General features: G+C 40.5%; 1 protein-coding gene across 4 annotated transcripts in view; it reads right to left on the reverse strand.

Annotated features, from left to right (window-relative positions):
• The window catches only part of TENM1 (teneurin transmembrane protein 1), a 318,544-nt gene extending 292,890 nt beyond the window's left edge, over positions 1 to 25,654 (reverse strand). For all 4 annotated transcript variants that reach the window (XM_075573424.1, XM_075573422.1, XM_075573423.1 and 1 more), the window contains exon 1: positions 25,312 to 25,654. The gene's annotated coding sequence lies outside the window, so the exon portion shown is untranslated. The remainder of the gene's footprint in view (positions 1 to 25,311) is intronic.
• Positions 25,655 to 27,707: the final 2,053 nt, after the last annotated feature.

Below are 27,707 nucleotides of genomic sequence, written 5' to 3' on the forward strand. Positions count from 1 at the left end.
ATATATGATGCGGTTGATTTGGGTTCTGAGCTTGCATGGGCTGTGTGAGTTTGTACATTGACCGGTGTACACAATGTAATGCTGCCATTGACTCAATGGTTTCCATCTGTATTTGCTTGGAAACCCCACACTGAAATTAAATATAGTACAAAAAATAATAATAATAATACAGCTGTACAGTATATAATGTAAAGCGGTGTCTACTTTCAAAATGGAGCCATGAAATACACTTCCCCAATTAGCTGATGACAACTTCAATACCAAATATCAAAAAGGATAGGGAAAAAATTGCTTGGCTCTGCTAACATTGCAGTCTCTCTCTAAGAGGGTGGAGACGAGACATAGGCCTGACCTGATCCGCCCAAATCCGTTTCCGGATTTTCTCACATTTCCCTCGCAAAATCCGTGTCACGGTGTAAAATCCTCCGATGGATTTTGTCGTTTTTCATCCACGCAGATTCATCCAAATCCGCCACTGGATACACCCCGCGGACGGATTCGTAGAATCCAATTTGCGGATTCTTAACAATTCGTCAACGTGTTGCGGAATCCGCCGAGTATATTGGTAATAATAATAAAAAAATCTGCAAAAAGGCGAATCGCCCCTTTTTTTAAGAATGATCCGCTGAAATCTGCGGATCAGAGGAACTGGCCGATCCACTGCGCCAAAAAATTCGCCCATCTCTACTGCAGGGGCTAATATACTGTACAGTGTAATCATATAGCGTAAGTTTCATTACTATACGCACAGAAAACATTCTCTACTAAACAACAAATTAATCTTGAGATGAATCATTTCGCGGACTTTCCTGCTCCTGTAGCACTAGTGCAGTTAAACTGAGTGTAACTAAATATGAGGGCGGACCATTGTAGACACTGATAGAAAAGAATCATAGCATTGCCGCAGAATAGGTTTACATTATTGGAATAATACATGAATGATTTCCCAAACAGAACAAAATGTTGAGGCTTGCGTTGATAATAATACTGTATTTGTTTCTTAAATGGCACATAGAATTTTGCAAGTACAATGAGTTCCTCTTGGGAGCTTACAATCTAATATTTGATGCTGGAGGTGTGTGGAGATAATGGTTCGTATTTTGTAAGCGGTGCTATTCTAGAAGACACCTTCCAGTGCTGAAAGACACCTTATGGCTGTGTTGTGTCTTAAGATAGGGGTGCTCCACTCCAGTCCTCAAGACCCCACAACAGGTGAGTTTTTAAGGAGATCCCTTCTCCAGCACAGGTGGCTCAATCAGATGAAGACTGAGCCACTGATTGAGACACCTGCGCTGATGCAGGGACTGATTGAGCCACCTACTGAAGCAGGGATATCCTGAAAACCTGACCTGTTGTGAGGTTCTTGAGGCTGGAGTTGAGCCCCACTGTCTTAGGGCATAGCACAGCTGAATAAATATGGCTCACAGCCACTTGCTCAAGGTCCCAAGGAGCTGACAATGGAATTTTAACTGGGAATAACCACTTCAACTGCAGTAATATTACCATTGAGTTACGCCTGCATCCCGCACATTAACAAAACAACGTCCAAGTTATATATTTAATAAGAGGCTCATGACCATCTGTTTGCATGGCACAATGCTTAGAAAAAGTTGGTCACACCTTGCTTTGACGTATATCTGCCAAGGAATAATGGGTTTATTTAGGCAGCCAGCGTAGCTTTGCAAATGATATCCCTACATCAGAAAGCTATTCATGTTTGCCAGCTATAAAACTTTGGCCCCACATGTCTGTTTACCCTTTATTACACCTGTTGGAATTGCACTGCCAAAAAAAACACCAATAAAAGTAATCGTAAAACACACATGATCCTGGTGCCAGTTCTTCCATTGCACCTGCATGGCAAATAAGCAAAACTGAGGGTTCAGGGTTTAATACAAAACGTCTTTGGAAAGGGAGACAGAGAGTAGGAGAGAGGTTCAGGGCGTCCTATTTAGTAGTGCACCAATTGATTTATATACCTTTCAAAACACACATTTATACAACTCATGGAGAGACACCCGAGATACAGTACCTGGGAAATATGCTGATTTATATCTCCTGAATATACTATTCACATGAGCTTATATCCCAGGTATCTCTGGTGTGTTCCCAGGTATCTCTCCACGTCAATGTTTTGGGATGTACATATGTAGCAATACTCATAGTCTCCGGCACCGCTGTTTAAGAAGCAAAAGTCTGTTTCCCCAGCGGCGTTGTATACCGCGATCGCGCTGATGTGGGTACACATCACCATGTGACGTCGGTCGCAATGACAACCCGACGCTGCAGGAGGAGGGCCGCTCCGAAGAAGGTAAGACACCCCCTCTCAACACCACACACACCTTGGAGAGCAGCTCTCTTCCAACAGTGTCGCGGCATCATGGCAACGCGGTGTCCTCCATTTTCCCCCTCCGGTTGGGTGGAAGTTTGATCCGGGCAGAGACAGGAGGACGGAGAGGAGGAGGGGGCACCCAAAGGCATGGAGCCCAAGGCAACCACCTTGCCCTAAGGCTGGGCCTGCCTATTGGGTTACCCTCCAGCATTAATCCTCCGGGGTCACCTGACCATGGGCGGCGGCGGCGGCGGCGGCACTGAAAACAGTCAGGATAACTACATCTGTCTATAAGTCCCTCTCGCTCTTGAAATGACAACGTTTGATAGAACCTGGCAAAAGTTTGAGCGCAGAACAGGCTAAACGCATGTGGGCAAGTTTGTCGTTTCTACTCTTGAGCCCCATAAGACAGCGGCCAGTATCACGATTATAGCAAATGGGCACTAACCGTTAGAAATGCCCCACGATGCCAAAAATGGTGGGTGCAAAATAATGTTGAAACATGACAGTGAGCCTAAACATAACCAAGGTAATGGATATGCTTTTTAAAGTGTATGTTTCATAACTCATTGAATGAATAGTATCAATAAATCTATATACAGTACTTGTTTTTGCAGTGCTGCTGCTTTAAGTTGTGGGGGTTTCCAATGGTGTAATTATATTTTCTAACCTTCAAGTTTCATTAGTTGCTGATTTCTGATGCCTCACATTTAAGCAGCCCCTAAATTATACCTTCATACAGTATATAAATGACCTTTTGATACAACACAAATCCATGTTTTAGATCTGAGAACAGATTTCCATGTTTGTGTTTTCAAATGCTCAAGTGCCAGAAAGTAGATGTATGTTTTATAATGGTAAAATGCAGTGCAATTTCCAGAGTCCAGCTTTCCTTAGGGTCCATGCATCTATAGAGTACTAATCCTTATCTCCAAAATTCAGCAACAATACATTGTTACTTCAATCCAATCAGACTTCTTTTGGCTACAGCAGTCAATTCAATAGTGATAATACAAAAGGAATTTGTGTTCTTAATGTGCTAGTACCAGATAAGAGGCGCACAATGATCTCAAATTCAAGGGCTTATTTTCCATAAGCCATTAAAGCAATCTGCAATAAAGTTTTACTGCTTGTCACAAAGCTCTGTAAGCTAAACAACGCTAAGTATAGTGAAGTACAGTATAGTTCAAGCAGTCATTTGTAATACAGTGCCCATAACATGTAAACAGAATATAAAAGGCGTGTTTTGGTATTATTTGTAAACACCTGTCATAGGACCTAGCTGAATAAAAACGAGATGTACAGTACTCCGTTTTAAAGGAAAGCATGCTTCTATAGCAGAGGTGGCCAACGGTAGTCCTCACGGGCCACCAACTGGTCAGGTTTTCAGCATATCCCTGCTTCAGCACAGGTAGCTCAATCAGTGGCTCCCTGCTTCAGCATAGGTGGTGCAATCAGTGGCTGTGCTGAAGCTGGGATATCCTGAAAACCTGACCTATTGGGGAGTCTTGAGAACTGGGGTTGACCACCCCTGCTATATAGTCTCCAATTCTTGGTATTCCAAATAATGCATATTGCTCGGTTTCAGTCTGATATGGAAATGTTGTTTCCAGCCGTTATGAGTTATTGCTTTTTGGAAATCTGCCTTTTCCACATCACTACTCTTTAAACGTGTATGCTTCACATCGGCTTGTTTCCTTTCTACGGCTGCTAGGCTACTCCATCTAGTGAAAGGGCTTCTAAGCACATACATGCTTCTTCCAATAGGCAAAAAGAGTTCTGTAAAGGTACAATGCAGATATGGCCTGTTGTATGATAAGTGCCTTTAGAACAATGCAGAACCAGCCATAGACACACACCTGCTCTCGCCCACGCCTCCCTGCCACCTCTTTCCCTGCTAATACTATTTACCCAGCTCATTTAATACCGACCAACCTTAAAACTCACATCGTAAATGAAGCATCCCAATAGCCTGCACTCATGGCTACTGTCCCACGACCACAGTCGCTCCTACCAACTATTGTGGCCAAGCATTGCCATCTACTGCACTTATTCCCTGACCTGCTGTCTCTGTAACTCTCCCATCATACCACTTAGATTGTAAGCTCTCCGGGGCAGGGATTTCCTTTCCTATTGTCTGACTTTCCTGCGCTTATTGTATTATTATAATTCCCTGCACTGCATTGCGTTTGTGAAGCGCTGAGTACACTTTTGGCGCTATATAAATAAAGATATCCATACATACAACAATAAATACCTTATATTTCATACCAGAATCACATAATGTAGCTACATTATTTTCATTGTCCCATTTTACCTATGTACAATGAAGAAGAAAAAAAATCACAGATTGGTTTTCAAAGTAAAAGACAAATGCATGTCTCATGGTGAAGGTTATCCTATAATTATATAGGTAATAAAGGATACATTAACAATACCTAGCAATATGTATACCCATTTTGTTTCCATTATGAAAATTAAATTAGCTATGAACGATAAATGGAGCAGTTTTTTTTTTTACGCTGGTAGTTAATGTACATTAAATGTAAGTTTTTTTTTTTTTTTTTTTTTTTAATGGCGGCTCTTTTTTCTGCATCAGGTTGATCAAACTTTAACTCTCCACATGCTACATGGGCTTTTCAAAGGGACACCCTGCCGTGACTGCAGTATGTCTGATTTTACATGTTATACTTCCAAATAAACCAGTGATTGATGAGAGGAAAATCTGAATTGAGAGACAGGCTGTTACTTTTTTTTTTTTTTTAATCATGTGAAGGTAACACAAAACAACAACAGTTCATTTAATAATCACAAAGGGAATGATAGAGGGTTGTGTCCCTGGCACAATGATGGTGTGATGTTGGAGCACTGATAACAACACCTTGTTCATCAGTTACAAAGAGTCCAATTGCTTTCAATGGCTCTTTGCTCTTGATAAATGCGATCCTATTTTTCTGCCCCAGTATAGCACCAGGCAGTTCGGACTTGCCCCAGCTGAGGCTTTAAACCAGGGGTGCTCAACTCCAGTCCTCAAGCCACCACCCCACCCCCACCCAACAGGTGAGGTTTTCAGGATATCCCAGCTTCAGCACAGGTGGCTCAATCAGAGGCTCAGACTGAATTGCCTGAAATGGCTATCCCTGCTTCAGCACAGGTACCTCTATCAGTGGCTCAGTCGAAGACACCACAGGTGGCTCTTCAGCACAGGTGGCTCAATCAGTGTTTCAGTCTTTGACTGAGCCACTGATCGAGCCACCTATGCTGAAACAGGGATATCCTAACCTGTTGGCCACCACTTGTGGAGTTGGCCACCACTGGTTTATACTGTAATTTATATTGGCAGGAAAAAAATGCACAAATGTTTATTTTCCTCCTTTCAGAGCAAACATCTCACAATGTGTTGTGTTTAAGTCTCTGTACCAAGCTGGAGAAGCATCCATGTGACACCTGAGTGAAAAACGGTGGATTCCCTCACTTCCACGGACAATGGAATGAAAGACAAGCATGTGAGGTCAAAGAGTTGAGCACAAGAGTTGGTTCTTACTTAGGGCCGGTAGCCAGTGAGAAATCACTCTCTTAAAAGGAACAATACTAACGAGCCAGCCTTTTAATTGCATGGACCCTTGCCAAGTATTAATTAATTAATGTTTGTTTCATTATAGATTTGCTCTCTATCTTTCTTTCCTTGCTGGGAAACAGTCCCTGGTTCCAAGCATTGGTTGGGAAGTAATTCTTTAAGTGGGTCAAGTAGATGATCCTCTACACCTACACTATCATTAACACAAATCTATACCTCTAAACCCTGCTTGTTTAGTATATTCTATCAGATGTATAAAAATAGAAAGCCAGTGCTCAGCTGCTCAACGTGCACCTCGATAACTTGACTTTGAAGCACCATATGTCCTGTAACAGAGCTGCGCATTTTAAAACCACAATGTATTATTGTACATCACAAGTGAGTGGCAAGTTGGTAATATGCAAGTGCAGTGTATGACTACTTTACCACCCAGCTCAATCATTTGCACCTTGGAAGCACAAACAGGTTATACATATGTAGCCCCCTTTCCCTAAGCCTATGGGAACTACGCGGGCGACAACGCGTGCTGCTGTACCTGTTCTCACAGGAGGCCTAAGCCTCTGCATCTGGGAGCCTGGGGTGAGCTTTTTCTCCTTATGTGCAGCGCGTCCACCTATGACCCATGTCCCAGAGGATACCCTGTCCATTTAGGCTGCTTCCATCCCATTGGCTGGGACAACCCACCTGATCATCCCCCCCCTGAGGATTCTGGTACTCGTAGTCCCGCTTCAGGCTATGCGGAGCCAGTCCAAGATGGCCGCCGCACTATTCCCGCAAAGCATTCTGGGGTCTGTAGTCTCTATGGTCTTTTTAAGCCAATCCAAGATGGCCACTGCACCAATTGCAAATGCGCATGCGTTGCAGTCCGAAGCGTCCGCCACCACCTCTCCCCACTCGCACGAAGCTCCGGCGGCAACCTAGCAGTCCCCCCTCACCGGAGGTAAGGAGAGGGACTCTGCTAAACATAGATGGAGGAATCAGTTAAGGCATAGGTACAGTACAGTATATAAGCTGAAAGTTAAAAAATAAACATTGTGCTATGAACGGCTTAAACTCAAAGCTGTCTCCAAAGAAGCTTTCCCTTGGGCCTTCTGTTATGACACACATTCTTTTGAGTCCATGACTTAAATTGGTATAAACAAGGATCCGAGTAGCTGTGGCAGCCTGCGTTATGTGGCTGATATATGGTATTAAACTTAAGACAGCAGAAACACAAAAATATGTCCTCATGTTTTCTTTATATTCAATCATTCTTGCCCTGTCTTAATTGTCTGTCAGTGTTTTATGCTGAAAGGTAAAAAATAAACAAAACTAACAACCAACAGGCAATGACCAGCCCTATAGCAAATAAATAAATATAGATGCTATTGTAATTTTGACCAAGAATTACAAGTAAATGTATTTTGCACCAACATCTACAAAAGAAAAGCCAGCAGATGACAATGATATTTTCACACCAGATAAAAAATGTCAACAATTATTCTTGATTCATATTTGACCTTGCTCCTCTAAATAGGCATGAATGCCTTCTGCCTACTTACTACCTCTTACGCCCCCTCACATACCATGTGGCATTCCTCAGGGTTGTGTGATCTTGTCTGTTTTATAAACGGCATGTTCCAATGGGCAGCACATCTGCATCCATACAAATGCGGGATTCTGAAACAATGATATATTAACTGGAGAACTCCAATCCTAGCTCCCCCTTTGAGCAAATAAGGACAAAGCCCAACAATTTGCCAAATATCAGAAGACAGGAGATACACTGCTCAAACAATGTTAATGCAATCAAGCCTTGATTATACTTTGCATAATTCTATGGGCTATTTTTCGCTTTGCTCAGCTTAAGCCATCATCACTGCAGTATATTCCAATCCAGGAGCAATCTACATTTCTCCTGCTCTAGAGTGCTGCATTTCTTAAAAAAAAAAAAAAAACTCCTGTAGTGTTCGCTTTCCTCTTTACAATGTGAACGTACATATTGGAAGGGTTTCATTCAATTCCAACTGCTTAACACATTCAATAATACGTTCATTCTCTTTGTAGTCTCATTTTAAACAAATGCATACTTTCTTTTAAAAATCTTTTATTGCAATAATTCTGTATGTGTATTATATTCCAGGATACACAGGTCTCCTCTACCATGTACCATCCTTAGAAGAAGCGTTTCTCAAACAATTAAAAGGCAACATTCAATGTTCGATACTACTAGGGATGGATGAAACTGTCAAAATCCGTTTTGCGTAATTTCCCAAGCTTTCCATTCAAAATCCATTCCGCGGTGTAAAATCAGTTGACGGATCGTTCCAATAAAAGACTCCTTGAGAAAGGGCTGAAACGCGTGGGAGAATTGTCCTGTCCTGTCCTTAGTGTTTTTTGTTTTTAATATGTAAACTAATAAAACTTTTTTATTTTTCTACCTACCTGGTGAGTTGACTGGTGCTCATTTTTGGATTTTGCTGTTCTACCAATCTTTTACTTACCTGCGAAGGATCGTTCCAGTTTAAATCCGTGCAGACTAATCAATAAACCGCCATTGGATACAATCCGCAGGTGGATTTTACCAATTCAATCTGCGGATTCTGCAATCAGATGGCGGATTTTAAGAATTCAATCCACGGATTGGATTGTTAAAATCCCCCAGCGGGTTTCGGAACCAGCGGATTGGATAGTCAATGATAAAAAAAAAAATCTGGAAAAGACAAATTGCCTTATTGGATGGAGATTTATCCGTGGAAATCCGCGGAGAAAAGGAACCGGCGATCGTGGTGGATACAAATCCGCCCCCAAAAATTTGCCTATCTCTAAATACTAGTGCAAAGCACAACAATCGATTTATGGTGTTGCTAAAAGAGTTATGTAATTATTTTTCAGGTTATTAAACCATGCATGGATTAAACAGAATAGAAATCAACCTATGCACCAAGTAAACCTGTAGCTGGCATTATTACCCTTAACGCAACAAAGCATACAAAATAACATGTTATATATTGAATGTGATATCTTCTTATTGTTTTTAATAGCACTCCCATTAAAGAATGCTCCAGTATCATCTTAACACATAGCATTAACGGGAGCAGTAACACCTGCTACATCTGTATATGTTCCTAGTATAAAGTATATACTGTAAATATAGTGTGGATGAGAAAAAACAGTTGAATGCCACAATAAATGTACCAGAGAAAACCTAGTCAAGAAACAAATAAAAAAGTATGCCATTTTCCCCAAGTTTGAAATTAAAATTCTATGAAAATGACTCTATTTTCCCATTTTCATTGAATTTCAAATGAATAAATGCTATTTCTTTTCCAAAGATATTCCTAAAAATTGCCAACATTTTCAAAACATAACAAAAGGGACTGCAAAAGTTTCAACAATTCTATGCACCGATTCTGTAATCATTTCTTCTGTCCTCATCTTTTGCGGAATGTTTGCGGGAGAGATGACGATTGTCTGATGATCACAGTTTGTTGATAAAGACTGAAATGGGACTTAATTAAAAAAAAACTAGATGTGTAAGACCGTTGCATTAAACATGGCTCGCTTGCCTTTAGCGTCATTTTTGGGACATTTTAACAAAAAGTGGAATTCTGGAAAAATTGGCTAAATTAGCTTCAGCACTTTTTTTTTGAATCAGCAAAATATCCATTTATCGGTTATAAAAGTATTAAGAATAGATCTATAATACTTGTTGCCACAGAGAGACATACAGTATAGGTTACGATCACATTTCTTTGTCTAGTTTAGATATAAAATATTTTTTCAGTGCATAGGGTTCCAGCGTTCAATGAAAATCTCCTAAATGTTGAATGAATGTTGTGTTAATTTACACAAACACGGGGCAGCCAGACTAGTGGTGATACTAAATGTAGATGTTATTGAGAAAGAGAAGAAAAACATTATGGTGTTAGGAATCAGTGTCACAAAGTGTCTGCAGTCCTTTGGACAGATGTCAGGAACCATTTTAACCTAACACCTGCAGTACCTTGGACAGCTGCCCACTCATGTTTGGCTTTAACGCAGGTTCCTGATTGGTTGGGGTCATGTCATTTCACATCAAATCCTGGCTCTAGTTTCAGCAGCCAGGCAGTTCAACAAAGACTCTTGGCTAGTACTGATCTGATGACAGTTCCTGCCATGACTGGAAGCCTTACTTCTGTTCTGCATATGATCCTGCCCCACTGTGGTTCCAGCCAAACTGCTAACCGAATATGGTCACTATCCCAGCCTTCCATACAGTAAATCTGCATTTTTCTAGCTGCCTACATCCCAGTACTATCCCTTACATATGGAGGCATTTATATTAATATGACCAGCAAAATATTGGATGTTTTTGTCATTACTTTTACTTTGCAATGTTACGATTATTGCCCAATCAAGACCTAGGTATAAGAATAAATGTTTCTTTAAAAGGTCAAAGAAAAGAAATTTCTCTCCTTCCTCTTGCTGCTCCTGTGATTTGAACTCCACTTTGAGGGATAGCGGCCGTCAAACGATCTGGCATCTACGGACGGCTATAGAGGGCTTCATTTCCACGCATGCGCACTTGTGCTACACCACGCCGACACACGCGGAGGTGTTACTGCAGTGACTGCCACGGAGACAGCCCCAGCGTGCGGGACTGTTACCCGAAGAGAATTGGACATTGCCCTTTTGCCTGATCTATGGTGAAGCCTAAAGGATGAAGATATTGCTGAGACCTGGACATGAATTAAGATTTAATCATATTTAAGTTTTTATATTATTGTTGTTATATTATAACATCATACTCTTACCTTGGTGCGCACTTGTGCTTTTTTTCTTGGTTTCTTTAAAAGGTGTTGAATATGTTTAGACAAAATACGGCAAATTAAGAATTTGCCCAAAAATTGGTTGGCAAGGAATACTAACTCTTCCACTATCATAAACTGTAGTTTCCCTGGGGGTTAAGGTAGGAATAAATGTGCATCCCAAAATGTGTTTCTTCCAGAGGACAAAACAAAACTGTACCTATTTACCAAGAAAAAAATGGCATGCCATCTTTATAAATTGTTCTTTTTTTTTGTCAACATAAATAGCTCATGCACTGTTGAGGGAAAGGTCGTCTGGAAAACCCAAGTTGTGTATTTAGGCTGGAGGCGAACATAAAATGCTCTTGTAATGTAAGCTCTTCAAGAGGAGGATTCCCATATGACCCCTTCTGTTATTGCAAAAGGTAAATTATATCAGGTCTACGACTTTAGACGTTGTAAACAGATCTGTCCATTGCTCTTGTGACAAGGTTCATATATTTGATATATTTTTGTTAAAGGAACATTCGACAAATGAAGCGGAGTAGCGGAGCACGGTGCACTTGTCTTGTCTGATCTACATGGAGCTTACCAACCAAGACTCGTTAGGCTTCTAAGGAAAATGTTGAGAGCCGGAGGACTACAGAACTAGAGATGGGCGAGAGTTTTGCCGGAATGCAAATCTGCCGCAGATCTGACGGTCCCTTTGAGCCGCAGAATTCCGCCATTCAGTCTCCAAGGCAGATTCATTTTTTTTTATATTACTGAAAATTGGAATCTAAATCTACAAAAGGAATCCGTATAAATGGAATCCACCAACAGAATTATTATGGGGGGAGGAGAATATAAATAAGGGTGCAGCCTCAAGTTTAAGCTACGGTTTTTGAGGCAGGGTATAGCAGTTTGGCCTTATGATCTTGTACTGCAGTTCAAACATGTATACATTATTTAAGGGATAATCCCAGAAGAACAGGGCATTACTGGCCAATAATGCCCTGGCTGGAAGAGTTGAAGGCCCATGGCGAAGCCGAGGGACTATAATCCATTTGGGGCATTAATGGCCTGTTCTGAGGGGATTATTACTATTATAAGCTAAATGTAGGCTTGTTTTTTTTTTTTTTTAATTTTTCATAAAAAAGATACACTTTTGTAGTCATATTGATTTTTATCAGCATGATTGTTTACATGCTTATGCTTTTACTGCAAGTTTATTAAAATGAAATTGTACATACACACTTCCCCCTACACACACACACACACACACACACACACACACACACACACACACACACACACACACACACACACACACACACACACACACACACACACACACACACACACACACACACACACACACACACCAGTCTGTGCTGCCCCCTTTACACCCACAAAACACACACCAACAGAAGACACACACCAATAAAACACCCTGCTGGCCCCCTTTACACCCAAAAAACACACAAAAGACACACAACACCTTTCCCCTCACTCTCCTGTGCGGAGCTCTCTGCAGGCAGGGTGGGGGAGGAGTCAGTGCCTGGCTGCTGCCTCCTGTCCAATCACCTCCCCATCTGAGAGCTGATTTCGCTCTTTGTGAAAGAGAACTGAAAGCTGATTGGCTGAAAATCTTGGCAGGGTGCCAAAAATTCCGGGCCATTACTGATTGGATAATACCCGTAATTGTAACCACTCAGAGAGGAGGGATTTTAATAATGCCCGGAATGTACCAGCTTTAGCCTATAATCAAAAAAATTGACTGAAAAAAAACTCCTAATGATTACAAGTGCTTGTAAACGCAGAATGCTGATCTATTAGCTATACAAGACTGGGAAACAACACGGGCAAAACATAAACAAAATAAAAATAGGATTGTGGTATATATATATATATATATATATATATATATTTATATATATATATATATATATCAATATCACTTACAGTTTGAGAAAATCTGAAAGAAAGAATAAGAAAAAAACTTTCAAAATTGAATACACTAATAGTTGTTTTAAATGTATTATGTTTACTCTGTCATATATACATCAGTACACTCCATTATTTATGCTAAAAAGCTACTATAAAGTAACCTGCAATCAATCATATTTACATTTTCAATTAATTGAGCCACAGTAGGCCTGAGAAAGGAAGTAACTATTTTCTTTCAATATCATTCAATAGGTGCGATTAAACAAATAGGTATAGCGATGGCTGGTCCAGCTAGCCCCCTACCTACCCTGTCATGTAAGTTCTAGTAAGACACAGAACATGACAGGCTGTCCTATGGGGTTTTCCCCCTCCTCATGCTGACTTCCTGAGTGACTGGAGTGGTGGTGCATGTGCTGGGCCCTCCCTCTTTGAGCTACAGGAAGGAAGTACCAAAATTATAGTGTGAAGTTCAACCCCTTAGGGGTGGATCCTTCAGTCTTTGATTGGGGTTCCAATTTTCTCCTCATGGAGTAGGAGCTCTGAGCTCTCCTCCCGGCTTGGAGAGAGAGACATGTGCTCAGTCCCTCATGGGCTGCGGCACTAACCTAATCCAGAGAGGCCTCACTATTACCAGCAGGCCAGTACCATCCAGAAAATATGTTGCGTGGTACACAGCAACAGAGTGACAGGTCTTAGCAGATAAAAAATTACTTTATTGGAGCTGCATTTAAAAAAACGAAGGGTGCAACACTCCTACGCATTTCGTGTGTATCCGCACTTTATCAAGGAGTCCGGTAATTTTTTTATCTGCTAAGACCTTTCTTTCTGTTGCTGTGCACCACGCAACGTATTTTCTGGATATCTCTGGAACTTGGACACGGCTGCACGCTGGAGAAAACTACAGGGGACACATATTGAGTTCCTATTATTTACATATGGGCCAGCCCAATGAGGAGGGGAAAGATATTATCACACCACTCTCCACTTTCAGGGAACAATAGAGCCTTAATATACTGTAGGTTGAAGCTGTTTATTGGATCAATAACTATGGATCGTAGTCCCCATGTATTGTCACCTCTTTGATTACCTAAACCAGGGGGTTGCAAACTTTTTTCCCTGCGCCCCCCTGCCGGCGGTCCTCTCAATCCCGCGCTTCCCCCTAACCCCCACTTACGTGCGCTCCGGCGTCATGACGGCACGTTGCCATAGCAACGTGACATCACATGACCTCGCGGCATCATTTTGACGCCGCGTTGCCATGGCGACGCAGGAAGGAAGCCGCCGGAGCCTAGGTAAGTAAAGGTTTACAGATGCCCTGCAGCTCCCCGGGCACTTCATTTAAATACCTTCGGGAAGCGCGCGGGGCCTCTGTAAACCCCGCGCCCCCCTGCCGGCAGTCTCGCGCGCCCACCTGGGGGTCGTGCCCCCCAGTTTGCACACCGCTGACCTAAACATTAGTGGGGGACCAAGCACTTGAGCATCCACCCAATCCCTATACATTCTCAGTACCATCCAGAAGCCAGGGATCTACCTTACCAACTAAAGCATTCTCTGTAGCAACATCGCAGTGGCTGCTATAATAAAGATCCTCCTCAATTATACTTCTGGCTCTGCGGCAGTCTGTGTGGAGGGAGTATTGTGAGTAAGGACTATCATAGCGGTGACCGCCTTCAGCCAAGCTGAAGCCCCCTATGTCTGGAGGCGCTGTCACCAAGAAGAACCAGAGTAATCCCTAAAAGTCTGCCTGTCTTCCCCCACACCATCGTGGGTACCTCAGCTCTCGTGTGCCAAACAGATAACCAGCACTACACCTAGCAATAGCCATTGCTAAATCTCTCAAGGGGGGTTGTGAGGGGGGGCATGTGTAGGATTCAGAGATAGATCATTAGTGACCTATACCAGCATGTGTTTTTTTGTGGCAAACTGTTAGGATAATTTTGAAATAATTCCTATTAGGAGCACTGATATAGTCTTTTATCATTTGAAAGGAAGACAATATCCCATGTTAGAACAGCGTAATTATAATGCATCTGAAGTTTTTCCATACCTCATGGCCACCTACTGGTCATTTATGGAATGACTTCTGCATAATAAAATCAATGAATACAGTGTAGCAATTTAAGAACCTGTACTACATTAGACTAAAGTGTTTGCACAAACCATACTAAAGCGAGTTTTCTTTACCTTTGATATTTTCTCTTAAATAATTGAATTATAAATGCAATAATTAGGTTGCAAAACGATTTCTCCAATATGAGGAAAAAAACAGTCCTTTAATAATTCATGTAAATTCTAAAATAGGATATAAACTCCAGATTGCAACAGCCTAAAATGAAAAGTAAGGATCACTGTAGACATCATGAAAAAGTTTCCCCTTCAAAAATCAAGTATGGTATATTATTCCTCCCAAATTATGCAGACGGGAGTTTTTTGTTCATGGTTAGTACAGTATCACTTATCCACAAAAACAAAATATGAACATTCATTGTTGCCCAGTGAATTAATTAATAATATTGCAGATATATTTAGGATGTACCCATGATACATTATTAAGACTTAAGATTCATTGCAATTCAGTTAATCTATTCCACTTCATTTCCATATTAAATTACATTTTATACAATTCATTTTAATCACCCACAGAACTGTTGCTAGCAGAGATTATTAAACATTAAATACCAATTATCTTCTAAGATTTACTTTAATCAAATGACAAGTTTCAGTCCACAAAAAAAAACCAATCGTTTTATTTCACTGGCAGCCTATATTTCCTTTTTTCTCACTAAATATATATTTTGTTAAAGGGGGATAGGCCAATTTTCACAAGAGCAGTAAAAGAGCAATATTTATTATATAGTTATGTATAGTATATACACGGTACTGCAAGTCTTATGTTTTATTTGCCCTTTACTATTTGCCATAATAACGATGAATTATTATCACAGCTGCAGCTGGATGCACTTCCCTCTCTTCAAGACAGAATTTCTCAACCTGGGGTTCAGTTAGCAACAGTGATGCAAAAGAGTCCTGGATGGAGAACACTTCCCTGAGGTTTCTGAGCCTCAAGATACTCTGGACTAGGTTCACTAAACTCTGTTAGGCTTCGTCCCCGCTGGCTGCTGCAGCGCTCGCTATGGCGGACAAGAGCCGCCCCTCAATGGCGCCGGGCTCGCTGCGAGGGGCGGCCACCGCGGTACGCGGCGAGTTTTTCAGACATACATTAAAATTGTGATTAGAACTAGCGATGGAGCGCTAGGCCACGCCCCCCCCCCCACGGCGGTTCAGCCAATGAGGGCAAACCTGCCGGGTGACATCATGGCAGCGCCCCCATCACGCCCCCCCATCTTTTCCCCTGCAGCTCACTGCAGACCGGGGAATTCGGTTGCAGACTGGCAGACGCGCGTGCAGCGCAGGCAGTGGGGCCGTAGCCATAGGCTATTTAGCGTGAGTTAAAGGAGCAATCCAAGCGGGCGATTTTTTTTTTTTTTTTATTATTATTATTTTTTTTTTTATTATTATTATTTTTTTTAACATCTGATTGAAGCAGGGGGTCTCTGGATCAAAAACCACATTCATTTCAGTTCCCGGGGCCCTCCTGCATCCAGAGATACAGACCTCATATGGGGCGCCGGTATCTCTTTACTTTTTGAAGCTCCCGGGTCATGCGGGGCAATAGGAAGCTGCACCGGGTGACGTCACGGCTTCCTATAGCCCATGGGACCCGGGAGCATTGAAAAGCGGCCAGTACGGGATCCCTGCTAGCAGAGGGGCAACCAGCACCCGACTCCAGAGGTAAGTATCTCTGGAAGCAGGGAGTCCCCCGAACTGAAATGAATGGGGTTCAGCAACGGAGACCCCCTGCTTCAACCCGATGTTAAAAAAAGAAGCCCCCCCAAAAAAATCGCCTGCTTGGATAGTCGCTTTAGGGTGAATGCAGTGAAATAACAGTCCTCAAGCCCCCCCAACAGGTCAGGTTTTCAGGATATCCCAGCTTCAGCAAAGGTGAGTCAATCAGTGGCTCAGTCGAAGAGGCACTGAAGCAGGGACTGATTGAGCCACCTGTGCTGAAGCAGGGATATCCTCAAAACCTGACCTGTTGGTGGGGCTTGAGAACTGGAGTTGAGCACCCCTGGTTTATTGAATCCACCCCTTTGTGATTGAGGAGGAAAGAGGCAACAAGGAAACCAACACAACATTCATGTTAAGTTAAAATAATAAACTAATTACTAAATGGACAGTACAGTAACTCGTTCATTAACTAAAAAATAAATTAAAATTAAGTAGAAATGTATGTGTAGGTATGATATAATTATGATATATGATATACAGGCATACCCCGCTTTAAGTACACTCACTTTAAGTACACTCGCGAGTAAGTACATATCACCAAATAGGCAAACGGCAGCTCACGCATGCGCCTGTCATCACGTCCTGAACAGCAATACCGGCTCCCTACCTGTACCGAAGCTGTGCGTAAGCGGGGAGACTATAGAGCATGTTACAAATGCGTTATTTACATCAGTTATGCACGTATATAACGATTGCAGTACAGTACATGCATCGATAAGTGGGAAAAGGTAGTGCTTCACTTTAAGTACATTTTCGCTTTACATACATGCTCCGGTCCCATTGCGTACGTTAATGCGGGGTATGCCTGTATTAGAATTATAGTTACAGGCAATTTAACATGCCTACAACTAGTTGGCAGTATGGGAAGTTCAGGTACTGTACAGTATATTATTATTGGGAAAAAGGTCTGAGAAACTGTGTATGTATATGAGACATGATATATCTATAAATATAGTTTGGTGCAAAAAAAAAGTCTTCCTATGCTTTTGGATTGCACAGTAACAAATATCCAAATGCTAGCACAGCAATAAAAATATGAAATAAACTTTTATTATATAAGAGGGTTCAATTGCGGGTCTGAAATATTAGCGCTATGTGCTATACAATAAAAACATTCTTCTTGGTGAGCTGGCATTTTGTACATTGTACTGTATATTGTTTACTATATTATTCTGGTAACAGAACGAAATAACCATTACATAGTATATTTATAAATGAAAATCCAAATACGATATCTAGATTGTAAGCTTTTTGTGCAGGGATCTATTGTCTCCCAGTTTTTTCTGTATTATGGTTGGCATAGTGCTGTTTACAGAGTACTGTATGTATGTATATTTATTTATATAGCTCCATTAATGTACATAGTGGTTCACAGCAGTAAAACACGTGACAATCATATAAATAACACATAATACAAATAACTCATAAAGGGGAGAAGCGCTTCAGACATAAAAGTGACACTTAAGAAAAGGAGTCCGTGTCCCGTAGAGCTTACAATCTAATTGTATGTTCATACAAACAGAAATACCTCATAGGAACACTCTATATCATTTTTCTAATCCAAACATCCGAATTTAAAATCTGATAACGGTCTTTCATGTGTAAATGAGGGAGAAGCCAAAGGGTTAAGATCCCCCGAATAGCAACTTTGGGTAACCTCGTGCTAGTCATACTTACAGTACAAGAATGAGAAGAAATAAAGATAACACAACCACACATTTTTTGTACTTGTTTCAGTCTATTTTGCTTCAAGGTACAGTATAACCAAAAAGCAAAATAGGACTGGCCCTTTAACCACAGTTACAATGGTGTGAATTCTAAAATGCAAGGCTACTAATTATTTACAGTGGAAGGTGCTTTTCACTGAGCCTCCTTAATTTCAAGGCTATGTTTAGCTACACAGGTTATTTGTATAGAGATAAGTACATTAGAATAACAGAAAACAAATATAAGAATACAATAGCAATATTTGTAATTCTAGGAAGACAGGAGTTCTCAACCCTGGTCTTCAAGACTCCCAACAAGTCAGGTTTTAGGGATATCCCTGCTTCAGCACCGGTGACACAATTAAAGAGGAGCCACTGATTGTGCTGAAGCAGGGACTGGTTGAGCCACCTGTGCTGGATCAGGGATATCCTGAAAACCTGATCTGTTTGGGGGGGGGTCTTGAGGACTGGAGTTGAGAACCCCTGCAGTAAGACATGGTTTGCCATTTTGTACTGCCAATTCTCTAAACAGGTCATGTTATTTTTTCTATAATTATTAAATGTTTCATGCTATCACTGGAGCTGTAACATACAAACATACATGTAAGCTAATTCCAATTAGAGAGAAAACATTACCATTTTGCAAACTGAAAAAAAATATATATATATATATATATATATATATATATATATATATATATTTCAGTTTGCAAAATATATATATTGTATATATATATAGTATATATATGTACATATATATATGTAGCTAGCAAGTAGAAATATTACTGTGTGGTCATTTGCATGTTTTAGGTCTGCAACCTTGCCTTTCACCATTATCGCCCAGCATACAGTGCTTCCACTGCAGCAAGGGATTCTGGGAAAAGGTGGCACGGTGTGCTTATTTGCATGTAATTTCCCAGAATCCCTTGCTGCAGTGGAAGTGCTGTGTGCTGGGTGATAATGGTGAAAGGCAAGGTTGCAGACCTGTCTATGATATGCAAATGAGCACACAGTAATATTTCCATTTGCTACATGCTTTACTGTGGAGTGTTTTTGTCACTTGTTTTACCCACCATAACTTAAATAATACACACACACACGGACACGCGCACACGCTTACAAGAACATGGATAGAGTCAAATGAATGTATATGAATGTTTTTTTTTTCTTTTTCGAGAGAGTACTTTACTACTATAAAATCCAAATGTTTGCCAGATCAATAAGCAGAGTTGATTATAACTACTTTATAGTCAAATATGTTAAGGCCATATCTGTTATCATCTGTTATCATGCATAATGTGACAGTTACTGCAATTATCTTTCTCTGACATGTTTGCTGAATTTGCTCTTTATTGGTCTATACGCTAAAAGTGTCTAAAGTTATCTGTTATGTTATGCAAACCAAAGTACTTTTTTGTTTTTTTTTGCTGAATCAAATTAAGTGAAATGTACACAGACCATTGGCATATTAATTACAACATAACAAGTTCAAATGTACCAAACTAGAAATCACTCCTTGTTTCTCATCTCTAGAGAAATAATTAATTAGTCACTCGCTTTTCTAAAGTAAAAGTATTTTATTAACTCAGTAGCAGGAATTTGCAGATGAGTACAAGATAAATGTTACTTGGTACAAAAGATTCTTGCTGTTCATGTTTATATCACAGATTTGCATGCTGCCAGGGTAGGCTGGTGCAGATAGCCAGGACGTACACTACACTATATAGCAGGGGTTCTTAACCTTTTTGAACATACAGACGACTAGATCCTTTGTGGTTGCTAATTCGTGGCTTGCAGAACTTAAATTTCCTCTGAATTTTCATTTTGTTAATTTTTCTGGTTCCGTTTTAGGAAGTTCTTAAAATCTGTTGGGTTTTTTTTCACGGACCCTCTGGACCTGGTCCCCGGACCTCCAAGGGGTCCATGGACCAAAGTTTAACAGCCCCTGTTATATAGGGGGAATTAATCCACAGCAAACAAGATAACAACGACATATACTGTACCATATCATTTAAAAATCATCTATGTATCTCAATGTTTACATTTCTAAAGTCTGAATTATTACTATATTAATTAACCCATTTTCTGCATGGTATTTATGGCCCCTGTGGCAGTGAATAAGTTAAGCAAAAAAGCAGCAAAATGATTGTGTGTTATGGCCTTCATTGGGAAAGCTACAGTATTTGTCAGTACTCTATTGTGCCGTAGTCAGCGCCATTGTTCTGTGGTGCCCTTGTATCCTACAGCAGGGGGGCTCAACTCCAGTTCTCAAGACTCCCCAACATGTCAGGTTTTAAGGAATCCCTGCTTCAGCACAGGTGATGCAGTATTTGACTGAGCCACTGATTGAGCCACCTGTGCTGAAGCTGGGATATCCTTAAAACCTGACATGCTAGGGGATCATGAGGATTAGAGTTGAGCACCACCATCCTACTGTATGTAAAGTCTTTGATTTTTTGGGTTATACTGGAATGCGTTGTGTTATCATTAGGATCAATGACACTGGCTATATATGTATGGTCCAGACTCCAGGTGGTAGCATTGGTGTAACGCAGGGCAGATTCCACCGTTCCCCTCCATAAAATTGTATGTCATCGTATTGACATTTGTGAGATACGAGACTCTACGAAAAAGGCCAAAGTGTTTTAGTGTTTTGGAATTTGTGGGGAAAGGGGATCTGAAAACGTGACTGAATTAATCTGTGACTAGTTGGACAAGGTGACAGAGGATCACTTAATCCAAGGTACATACTCTTGTACACTGGGGCCACCTTCCAGACACATAAAGTCCAGGGTCATTCTCCAGTTAAATAAACAACATTTTCACTCAACGTAAGCAGCAATCTTTTGCAATTTTAAAGAAACAACGGCTTTCACTCCATTACACCCAAAGAAGCATATCATGCAGCATTAGCTAACTGCTTGGTGTACAGTATACATTATATGATACAGTATACACTGATTGGTGATACAATATATCCTTTTAATTCAATGTAGTTTTCAGCAGTATGCCCACTATCCATTTCCCATTGTTTACAATTTAGAAAATTATTGTTTCTTTCAGTAAAGCTGCATCCGTGCCATGATGTCCAGTGTATTGAGTCCAAATGCTTTCCACTTTCACAATTTAGCAAACAACTGGAATATGGGAGTTCTAAACTGGAATCTTATGGGACTGTTTGATACATTGTGCAGATTGGATATCCTGGAATGTACAGTATTTCAATTAGTGTAATAACAAACTTACACGGATAGCATATATTTCACTCTGTCCAAGAGTAAATATTAAAAGTATATACTGTAATAATAATAATATTAAAGAGTGAATAATGTGCAGCATTTGGTTATATTTGGAGCTCTGGAGGAAAAAAAATCAGTATATGAACGGAAGTATCCGTGATTTACAGATAAACAAATCTCCAGCTTTGGTTGAGGGTGTAATGGGGGACACCTTTCTTCTCTGAATAATGTCTCACGACAAGATTATACTCTCACACTAAATGAGAGGCATCTCACCACGAAGTTGTATCTGTAGAAATGGCCTTACATCTTTATCAAAGGATATCACAAGTACAATAAAAGAAGGAGTTCGAGAGTGATATAAAGCAATATCTATGATCTATTGTATACAACAATAATAATGATAAAAGATAATAATAATCCGTTGCATAAAGCAGAGTACAATTCTTAGTTACATGCTTGCTTATACATACCACCAAATAATATACCAATTTCAGTCTCGCTGTCTATGCCCATGACAAGGGGATTACACTTTGGTCGCTCAGTAAATGTTATGCCATCCTATACTTCCGTAGAATTTTTTTTTTGGGGTGTAATACTTAGGTCAGCTAGCCAAATAATTGCACCGAGTTACACAAACATGAAACACTGTGTCGTCTATCCATAAAGACCCATAACCCTGGCCATTTATGTAACGTTCTTAAATCACAGATGGTATTTTAGAATAATGGATGATATCATGGAAACAGTCCTCAACTTAAAACAAAAAAACAGCTATGCAAAAATGAAGGAAACACTGAAAAAAACAATAGTTTAACATATACTTTACACTACCAAACTATCGCACAAAAAAAAAAAAAAAATGAAATATCCTCAAAAGATAACACTCAGTATTTAGTGCATAGAGAAATATATTTGCAATTGTACGGTATTCCAGTAAAGTAACATACAGTTTCAGCTGAGAAACTTTTCAGTCATAATTAGTGTTGCGTTACTTTAATATTAGTAACAACTGAAATAAACACATCATCTCCTGTTGATACAGTATACTATATAACCATTCTTTATATTGTTTATTAGTTTGATGATGTGACAAATGTACTACTCAGCCAAGTGATATTTTTCAGTTAACTGTAGGTTTCATAACACGTATAAAATTGGGACTGTTATGAAATTAGACTATGACCCGTCAGAAGATTTTTTTGAGGAGTGGGAGGAGGGGGGGGGGGGGGTGATCTGCCCTTATTCAAAAAGATATCACAGCTCCAAACATCCTGTGAAGTAAATTCACTGTGTGTGTGCTTAGATAGCTTCCCAGAGTGTCCATGTCTAAGCAGAAAAATAAGCTAATTTATAAATGGAGCAGGAGTGGTGGAGCTAACACCTTGAGTACCGGGGGGTCGAGCAATGCAGCCCTAAAGCCTTATAACTGGCAAATGCTAAAAGAAATACAGAAGTAATTGTATTGACAGTACTCTAGGATTGTAGATCAAATGGTTAACCCAAAAGGATATATCTGCATCTCAAACATGGAATTTCGGAGAGTCGGATGCCCTTTTTATGTCTCTTTCACAAAATGAGTGTTGATTATATTGAATGTGGAATAGGAGGAAAAACGGTAAACACATATTACTGGTAGCGTGCACAAGAAAACCCATTACCACTTCATAGATTATGATATTATAATGCTATATTTACAGTATTTGGAGAGAAACTAGGGAACTACAATAGTTTATTTGCCTCATTGGTAAGAGTTTTTTTTAGATTAGCAGAAAATAAAAATATGAAATGGGCAAGGAATAAGAAAATATGATTATATATATATATATAGTTAATTTCCTTTGACTTTCAGAGGACAGACAAATTCTGCTTATCCACATAAGGGTACATCTCTCTTCTATCAGACAAACAGTATCTGCAACGGCAGTTACAATAAAATAAAAAAGATGATTCAATAAAAGGGTGATTACTGTATTAAAGGAAGTCTAAAACGTGTAATTTGTAGTCATTCCTAGTAAAAGGGACAGCCTAGATGTTACATGGTCATTACAAATATAGCTCACAAGTGGATTGCATCTTATTTCACTGTGATACATTAATGCATCCAACTGAAAATAAATACCATATCTTCTTCCACCCAGAGTCAACGTAGCGGGCAGGAAAATCAATAATTAAGAAAAATCTGAAGACATTTAGGTAAGCTATTGCTGCAGTTTGTAACAATAGTAGATGCGCTACATTTTAGGAAACTGGAGGTGTCACAACACAATTACAAGTAACACATTTGACATTCATTCTAAGAGAAGTGTAATTGCACTCACAGTCACATTATCAGCTGTGAGGTGTGCCTGCCTGGTGCTGACAACTTGCATTACTAAATCCTTCCCTGCCTCAATGCAAGGTTTCTGGCCTATGTGGCAATGAAAGAGTTAACATCTGTTAGCCATTATATATATCATCTGTAGAGAGCATTTTGCTATTTTCTGGCAAACTGTTTTTTTTTCTCTGCTGAAGACAATACAATTAAGATCATAAATGTATCATGCCTTATTAACCCATTTTGTTCCAAACTGTTATTTATATGATTGTCACGTGTATTACTACTGTGAAGCACTACAGTATGTACATTAATGGCGCTATATAAATAAAAACATACATGCATACAAATAAAGACATACATTCATACAACTCAAGTCTATGTACAGAATTAAAGGCTATGAATGATATGACAGTGTATTTACAGTGACTTTGCCTTCTAGAACAGTACACCTCTCCTTTTTATAGGCGTACCAGACTGTAATCTTTTCCCTCCAATAACTTCAGTCTGGAGTGTCTGACAATGCAAGTTTTGTGAAGGTGGCATATCATTTTAATCTGAATCTAAACAAATTGATATTAAGTACCATTGATCATGTTATTACACCATCAATAATCATTAATATTGTTGTTAATAATAATAATAATAATAATAATAATAATAATAATAATAATAATAATAATGAAACCTATGTGTATTTGTTCCTAATCAATTCCACAGAGCTCCTATAATCATACATTGGAGGAATATATGCAGTCAGTTATAGGCGGTAATGTAAGAAGCACTATTCTTATCTCCATGGTAGGTTCCTAAAGGGAGAGGTAAAAAAAGAACCAATTGAATATTGACAATATATTCAGTATATTGAGACACACAGCGATAAGGTGATTTCATTGTCCAAGACCCCTCAAAAACTTACTAATGTTGGGATTGAGCTCACAAATTCTATTTGCAATAGCAATACAAATGAATCAGGATTATAAGCAATAACTATAATGCAGAGTATATTACGATACATAGAGCATATGCAGAAGAGCCAAAGGGCTGTACATGCGAAACCCACATCTCACTGTAGCCCCAGAGTGATGTGCGCTGTCCACTTGTTAGAGTGCTGAACCCAAATCACACATCTAACAACACACTACTTCAAACCGCAGCAATGCACTGTACACATCACACACAACTGCAAACAGCAGCAATGCACTGAACACTGTACACACCTAACACACATAACTGCAAACACCAGCAATGCACTTAACACATCACACATCTAACACACAACTGCAAACACCAGCAATGCACTGCACACATCACACATCACACACAACTGCAAACCCCCCAGCAAAGCACGGCACACATCACACACAACTGCAACCCCCCCAGCAAAGCACTGTACACATCACACACAACTGCAAACCCCCCAGCTGACTGTTTCATTACAAAGTGATTCCTCTTATTCCAGGTGCAATAATGCATGCAAGCCTCACGTGCATGTATGTATATCAACAGCCAAATACCAAGCCGAAGAGCTGCCCCCCCTCCTTAACCCCTTCTGTAAAAGTGACCATGTAACATCCCATCCCAGACACCTACCTACTGACTGGCAACTTTCAGCAGCGCTGGTCCCCCTGGCTGCTTCCCTTTACCCTGCTCAGGTCCTGCCATAGTCTAGCAGTGGTGCCCTTGCTTGACCGCCTCTTCACAAGGCAAACAGAAGGTAAATCCACAGCTGAATCCCGTTGCCACCTATCATTCAGCTGTCCAGGAGAGGGGACAGCCCACTGGGGTGGGTGACAGTTGCAGCTCCAGGGGCCAGCTAGTGATTGAGTCTTCTCCTACACAGAGCAGTCACTGTCCCCTGTCTCCAGCCAGACACCCTCCTCAGGCTCCAGTGCTGGAAGAAGCAGGCGTTTACCATCCCAGCTCCTAGGACTGTACCATAAGCATTGGCTGAGGGGTGAGCTTACACAAGGACTCAGCAGCAGCACAGTGCGGTGGGAACAGTATTTAAAGCTGCAGTTCACTTCTCCCAGGCGTTGCCTGTGCTCTTTGTGCAGGCAGTAGCCACTTATCTGGGTGCTGCTGCTGCAGCTGCTGACTTGACACACACACAGGCTGGGAGTAGAGCTGGTGTGCTGGGCAAAAGAGCAGAAGCTTTTAGCATGGTACAGTAACTATGGGGTGTGCTGTGGGGGAGAGGTCGCTGGCTACAGTTCTACCTACCAGGGCAACCGCTCCTCTCACCCTCTTTCTTTGGGATGGTGGCTGCACTATCATTGTGTCCTAAATGAGTGGTGCTCAACTCCAGTCCTCCCCCCACCCCTCAACAGATTAGGTTTTAAGGATATCCCAGTTTCAGCGCAGGTGGCTCAATCTGTGCCACCTGTGCTGCAGCAGGGACTGATTGAGCCACCTGTGCTGAAGCTGGGATATCCTGAAAACCTGACCTATTGGGGAAGTCTTGAGGACTTGAGTCGAGCACCCCTGTCCTAAATCAAAGATGCAGCCTCACCTAAAAAGTTTTTTTTTTGAGGGGGGTCCATGAGCCTCTGCTTCATGGAAACTATATTTGTTCACAAGTCCGAAGTTCTGACATTTATAAGGCTTTTTAACAGAATATATAGTATACAATTGCAGATTTTTCCCAGAAAGGAAATAGTTTTACTGCATTTTGATGAAATATGCTAAGTATGTTGTATATAATTTGTAACGAATTCATGAAATAATGACGCATGTTTGTTTAAATTTGATTTCTCATTCCAGAAATGTATAATGCTATGAATTGATTATCAGCTAAATTATTGGTTGTTACGAGTGAAAATAGCACCCACACTATACCGTGGCTATGAAGCGTGGGGGAGGGGGGGGGGGGAACAGTCAGATAAACTGTTATTTCAAATTCTCATTTGAAATAATACAATAAGATTTGATGTACATTGGGCTCTTGTCTATTACTAATATATGAAAACAAGAGGCACTCACTTTAAATATACTGTAGATAAAAGCCTACACACGTATACTGTATGTGATAATTAAAAATGCAAAGAATAACTGCAGAAAAGCAAACAGTGCTATGTGAGTGACTTGTATGTTAAAAGAGGGTCTTGCTGTAATAATAATAATAACTTTATTTCCCATAGTGCTTTTCTCCCAATGAGACTTGAAACTCTTCCCAATTACAGTATAGCTCATGATATGCAGCACATAGGATTTTTCCTGACACAGTCCCTGCCCAGATGAGCTTACAGTCTATATTTTTGGTGCCTCAGGTACAGGGAGATAAAGTGACTTACCCAAGGTCACAAGCAGCTGACACCGGGAGTTGAAGCAGGGCAGCTTCAAACTGCATGTTGTTGTTTACAGAATACGTGTCATTACTCACTGAGCCGCTCCTTCTCGCAACTGCTTGTGTTTCTTAATCTTTGTGTGGAAATTTTTTTCTTGCAAGAAATAAAATATGGAAACAGAAAACATGAGCAGTAGCAAACTACAAGAGGAAATCATAAAGGAACAACCAAGGTGAAGGGAGCAGCCCCCACCAGCAGTCCAAGTACAGTAAGTGTGTGACCAAAAATACAAGAAACTGTGGCACAAAGGAAAAAAAAAGAAGTTTTAGACGCCGCCTTGGGGTTCACTCTGAAGAGGGGCTTCCTAGAAATACGGAGTTTCCTCTTCTTATGGTGAGTGAGTCCCAAGCACTATACAGTATATATATATCCTTAAACCTCCCACCAAATAGCACCTGGAGCTCAAAAAGTCACACACCTTAGATACCTGGGACATATGGTATTTGGATATGCAAAGTATATTTAAATTTTACTCTTACCCCAAAAATAATAAGACCTATACTTACAGACGAAGGCCCCATGTGATGAAGGGGGTTCTAGTGTCAGTTCCAACAGGATTAGGATGTATCCGCCTACATTTCTTAGTGTCCATTCCGCCTTCAGATTTCCATGTGCGGATGGGATTCTGGTAAAATATCCATG

The sequence above is a fragment of the Ascaphus truei genome, chromosome 16 (genome assembly GCF_040206685.1).
Source record: "Ascaphus truei isolate aAscTru1 chromosome 16, aAscTru1.hap1, whole genome shotgun sequence".
NCBI lineage: Eukaryota > Metazoa > Chordata > Amphibia > Anura > Ascaphidae > Ascaphus > Ascaphus truei.